The sequence below is a fragment of the Nestor notabilis genome, unplaced genomic scaffold (genome assembly GCF_000696875.1).
Source record: "Nestor notabilis isolate BGI_N333 unplaced genomic scaffold, ASM69687v1 scaffold18191, whole genome shotgun sequence".
Lineage (NCBI taxonomy): Eukaryota > Metazoa > Chordata > Aves > Psittaciformes > Psittacidae > Nestor > Nestor notabilis.
This window is the reverse complement of record NW_009916409.1, coordinates 13,078-19,090: the sequence shown is the minus strand read 5'-3', so window position 1 is coordinate 19,090 and position 6,013 is coordinate 13,078.

Below are 6,013 nucleotides of genomic sequence, written 5' to 3'. Positions count from 1 at the left end.
AAGCCACCACGTTGCCCGCCCAAAGGTGTTAAAGCAGTGCAGCCAGAAGGACCCAGATGCACACTGCCACTGCCCTTGCGCTAGAAGTTCCCATTTAATCAGTGTATTTCAATTTCTGTCTGCACAATGCTAATGGCAGACCCTGGCTTGGCAAAGGGGAGATGAGATTACAGATGAACGTGTTTGTTTGACTGTTGGGTTCTCAGGGCATCCTCTCCCAGGTTGGTTTTTCCACCCATCTAACACCGCAGGGCCTGTGGGGAAGGGGCAGCTTTTAAGTATTCAAACAGCACCCTGTACCGTAAGGGTCCAAGGCCAGGCTGGACAGAGTCTTGGGTGACATGGTCTAGTGTGATGTGTTCCTGCCCACGGCAAGGGGTTGGAACCAAATGATCTTAAGGTCCTTTCCAACCCAAACTATTCTATGATTCACACACAGCCGCTCAGCACTGTAACTCACTCACTCATCCTTCACAGTTTGCTTTGCTGAAGTCACTGCACCCCTGTGAGGGCTCAGATAAGTCACCTGGGTCTATCCCTGCTCTCCCACTGCCAGCATTTCCTCATCATTTCTGGAGGGGATGCATTTAACATCTGTTTCCCACAAACATTTGTGAATGTGCCTTGGAAGATTACTTCCCATTAAGGCTTCTGTGAGTAAAAGTCTATCGTTTGTTGTTGGCAGGAGGCGAACACAGAGTTTCAAGGTGGCTGAAACTATTACAACATAAACCATATAATGAATATTCATAGACTTTTTTGTTTTGCATTAATCCCTCACATTTCATGTCCTTCCTCTCTCACTGTGGACCTAAGCTCTGATGATGAGCAGGGATGGCTTTCCTTTTGGCATCTGGAGGGTAGAAAACATCTGTAGCCAATCTCTGCTGCTATGTACTGAAGGCATCTGCTGACCAGTTGCTGGATTGCCCCACTTCATTACAGTGCTGTCGCCACATCAGCTTTACCACCAGTGTGGAAGCTCAGAGAGTGCTATGTGATCAGCTCAGGGACCTCTGGAGAGGGGCTTGGAGAGTATACAGCGAGTACAAGAGACACTGTCACTGCCTCACAGCCCTTTCTTGCAGGCAAAGCCTGGTACCCACCCTTCCCTTTTTATCTATCTCTTTCTGTATGGGGACACTTCACCCCATGCTTTGCATATCCAATTGAGAGACAATGCCTTCAGTTGCCCCATCCAGTGATGCTGCTATCCTGGGATAGCTGCTACCAGGAGAAGATGGCTCTAACTTTAAAGCAGAGATGACACTGTGCTATATAAACCTATCATTAGGAAAATAACCAGAATGATAGGATTCCTGCACCTACCGCGTGTGCGTATAATTACATCTCTACAAGCCCTCAAAGGTCTGCGTGGGAGAGGAAGTTTAATTTTTCTATTCCTCTGAAGTCACAATATTTTAAAGAAATTGCAGCACCACAGAGAGGAAAAGCTTTAAATGCTCCAGTAGGTGCCAGCAGGTGCTGTGTCAGGAGGGATGAAAGAGCATGCTTGGTGCCAAACAATTGCAATATTCCTTCTTACTCTATGGCCCTAAAGGAGAGGAAGTCTCTGCCAAACAGACTCTCTTTGGTTAATAGCTACCATTTTGCCATTAGGGAGGGTTGCAGAAAGTGCAAAACCACCATGCCTAATAGGGGCTGGAGCAAGCTGATTCCTTTAATTATAGTCGTTGGGGGAACACAGTGGAAGCTGGAGCAAGCCTCCATCCTCGGGGCGTGCAAGCCATGCTGCCTCAGCTGGCTGAGCAGACGCATTTGGCACATTGTCCTGCCTCCTCTGTCAGCTCACAGCTACCACATCACGTCTCCTTTCATTAAGCTGCACTTGCTGCTCTTTGTCAGGCTTTGATGGAGGCAAAGCAGCTGAACAGGTTGCCTGAAGAAGTGGTAAATGCTCCATCCCTGGCAGTGTTCAAGGCCAGGTTGGAAGAGGCTTGAGCAACCTGCTCTAGTGTGAGGTGTCACTACCCATGGCAGGGGGTTGGAACTGGATGAGCTTAAGGTCCTTTCCATCCCCAAACATTCTATGATTCTATGAACTCATGACTCAGGCTGGTGTCATGCAGCAAGACAGTTGGAGAGCCACAACAAAGAGGGAGCAGGCAAAAAGAGGATGAGACAGTCAACAGGTAGTAAGTGAAACAAGAGATTAATGGAGGGTGAAATTCAGGAGAAATCTGGTCTCCTGCACGTTAGCTAGTGCAGGATGGCCACCTGATGAATGGCTTATAGATGTACTGCTTCACAAGTGTCTCTACCTACTGCCAATCACCTTTGCTCAATGCATTTGCAGGGTAATGTGTTCAAACTAAAGCAGGGGAAGTTTAGGTTAGATCTAAGGAAGAAGTTCTTTACTGTGAGGGTGCTGAGGCACTGGAATGGGTTGCCGGAAGAAGATGTGAATGCTCCATCCCTGGCAGTGTTCAAGGCCAAGTTAGACAGAGCCTTGGGCAACATGGTCTAGTGTGAGGTGTCCCTGCCCATGGCAGGGGGTTGGAACTGGATGATCTTAAGGTCGTTTCTAACCCAAACCATTCTATGATTCTATGATCTTTAGAAACCAACCATGCTAGCCTGTATGTTCAGATGAAGAGAGAAGTCATGTCCTGCTGGACCTGTGCAACAGGTCAGTGCTTTTATGGTGAAGGGTGAGGAGAAACCTCTCTGTGGAAGCAAGATCAGCTTAATATCATTCCCTTGCAGTGGCTTCAGAAAAACATAGAACGTTTGCTGCTCCTGAACTGGAGCTTGGCACAAGATGTCACCCCCATGCATTATCCTGTAACTATTGCTCCTATATAAGTAACTAATTGCACTGGAATTTCATAGTGCTTGCATAGCAGAGTCATTGCTGTGACACGACTACATTACTGCATGTAAATCAAATTAGATTCCAAAGTGCACTGAGTAACTACAATCGGCCCCTGCGGAGCAGCGATGAGGGGACCTGCACAAGGCCATGCAACTAGATACTAAATTACAGTCAATCTACCTCCTCCTTAGTTGCATTAAAATGCTAATGTCACTGTAATACGGGCCCATTTACCAGTGATGACTGCCTTGCCTTGCAACACTGGAGTGAATGAGGTTGTCGCACTGCCTGAGAGCATTTAATTCTTCAGTACAGTTGAGTGAGCAAAGCCCTAAGGGCATCTTATACCTTAAAACAATAACCTGATTGGCTTTTATAACACTAAAATCATATGAGGCTTGGGATGGTGAGTAAATGAATCTCAGCTGCTGCTAAAACTACCTTAAGTTTCCTGCCCAAGCAGAGCACTGGGTACAACTAGGACACATCCCACATCTTGCCCTCTTTAAATGAAGACACATTTCTGCCACCACAAGGCTGTGCAGAATCATAGAATGATAGAGTCATACAATGGTTTGGGTTGAAAGGACCTTAAGATCATCTAGTTCCAACCCCCCACCATGGGCAGGGACACCTCGCACTAGACCATGTCACCCAAGGCTCTGTCCAACCTGGCCTTGAACACTGCCAGGGATGAAGCATTTGTGACTTCTTAGGGCAACCCTAAGAAGAGGCAAGCTCAAGAAGAGCACATCAGTCACACACAGAAGGAAAAAGAGGGAGGGCTGGAGCTCTTAAAGCTTCATATAAGTTTGGGTTCAAACTTAAACAGAGGAAGTTCAGGTTAGATAAAAGGAAGATGTTCTTTACAGTGAGGGTGATGAGGCACTGGAATGGGTTGCCTGAAGAAGATGTGAATGCTCCATCCCTGGCAGTGTTCAAGGCCAGGCTGGATGGAGTCTTGGGTGACATGGTCTAGTGGAAGGGGGCCCTGCCTAGATGATCTTAAGGTCTTTTCCAACCCTGAGTGGGAACTAGATTATTTTAAGGTCATTTCCAACCCAAACCATTCTATGATTCTATAAATAACACCAGCTCTGCCACAAAACCAATAATACAACACTTACCATGTATGTTTTATATTTGCACCTTTGCAGAATGCGTGTGCAGAATACATGAGATCATCTGAAGATAAAATCTTCCACATGTACACAGACATTCAAAATGGAAATTCAGAAGTCCCAGTGCAGGACCTATTCTCCCAAATGCTATAATGCTTGGGAAACTGCTAGGGTAAGTGTCTGAAGTGTCAGGATAGCATCAGGCCACAAACCACTCTATTTCAAGTAGTGCAAATGTGCATACAGCACTGTTGGAAACATGAATTGCTCACTTTGGCCTCTTCCCAAGCAAAGTTCAATAGGTAATCATGTCTGGCTCTTTTATACAGCTTTGCACACACAGACATCAGCTGCCTCAGAAAATAAGATACTGCAAACAGAACTAACACATCTGATAGCCTGCAACTCTTTAAAGTTCTGCTCCTTAAGAAAAAAGTCCTCAGATAGCTCACAGGTGTATTTTTCCTTCTACTAACTGCAGTAGAATGGAACCATATGGTACTGATTGCCTGTCTGTCTAAACAGATGACCCAAAGATTATATGCACTGATAATATAACAATATTAATTCTGTTCGTAGAATCACAGAACGGTTTGTGTTGGAAGGGACCTTAAAGCTCCTCCAGCTCCAACCCCCTGCCATGGGCAGGGACTCCTTCCACTAGAGCAGGTTGCTCCAAGCCCCTGTGTCCAACCTGGCCTTGAACACCACCAGGGATGGGGCAGCCACAGCTTCTCTGGGCACCCTGTGCCAGCGCCTCAGCACCCTCAAATAGAAAGCAGATAGCTCAGAAGGTAAGAAAACCAAAGCTAAAAGGGGAATGATGTGCTAGATCTCCTGACCCATAGTAAGCCCTCTGTTCACCCGTCAATACTGAGACCAGTTCCAAGCCCATGAAAAAGCTGATCACCTCTGGCTGACAAGTTACACTCTTTGACAGGCATCTCCTGCCCCAGAAAGAAGTCTCCAGCATACCAAGAGCAAGGCAGCTAACTTTGGCTTCCTACGTCTGAAAATATTTCCCTTCAGGATGAAATAAATGAAATGTCCCCCCTCTGAGTGGCTCGTGGAGTTCCATCACAAGCCAAGTGACATTATCCACTGTCATGTCAGATACTGTCAAGTGTTGAAACACTCCATACGCTTGCACAGCATTCCAGACACTTAGGGGATTTCACATGAAGTGCAAACGCCTGCCACTTTTTCCCCCCGAGCCTGACACATCTCACCTTTACAACTGACTCCTCAGAGCTCTTCTCTATTCTCTTTTGTCTTTACCCTTGCTTTGTTTGCAGCAAATGCCTCAGCAGTTTGTGACATCCATGACTGGTTTGAAAGATGCAGGAATACATCTTGGAAACACTGGGCAGTCGCTGTGGCAACCTTGTCCTGCTCAGACCACGCTTTCCAGTGCTTTAAGAAGTTTCCTGATACTTTGCAGGCTTCAGGGACACAATGCAGGGGAGGAAAATGACTTTAAAGTAAGGAAGCAATCAAAATGGATTACTATGAACCACAGGCCCTTGTCCTATCAAAAAGATGATGATGGTCTCTCCTTTGCAAGGCCAAACAGCCCCAGAGCAGCTGAGCAAAGGTACATGCAAAGGAGTTTGAGACCCCTGCTTTTAGTATCTGATTTAATGCAGAACAGAGCTGCAGAGCAGTAGGTGAACTTCTTATTTGTTGTTGCTATCAGTGCTTTTTCATAAGGAGGCAGTGGGGGAAAAGAAACCCACCCTTTAACACCATTTAATTGAGGAACTAATCATCCTAATTGCTTTTAAGAAAGAAATCCCAAACAGAACTTCAAATGTATTAACTATTTTATATACACACATAAAAAGAAAATAAACTCTCTTTGCTCAAGGTAACTGCCTACACAGATGCAAAAAGAAAACAGAAAGTTTAATCAGGTTTAATCACCATAGAAAAGCAAAGGTTGGGAAAAAAATCCTGTAAGAAAAGCAGATCTTAAAGGAGGGATCTCAGTAACACTAAATAAACCAGAAAATAATATTGCTGGAAATGTGAGACTTGGAATTATTTATCTGATTGT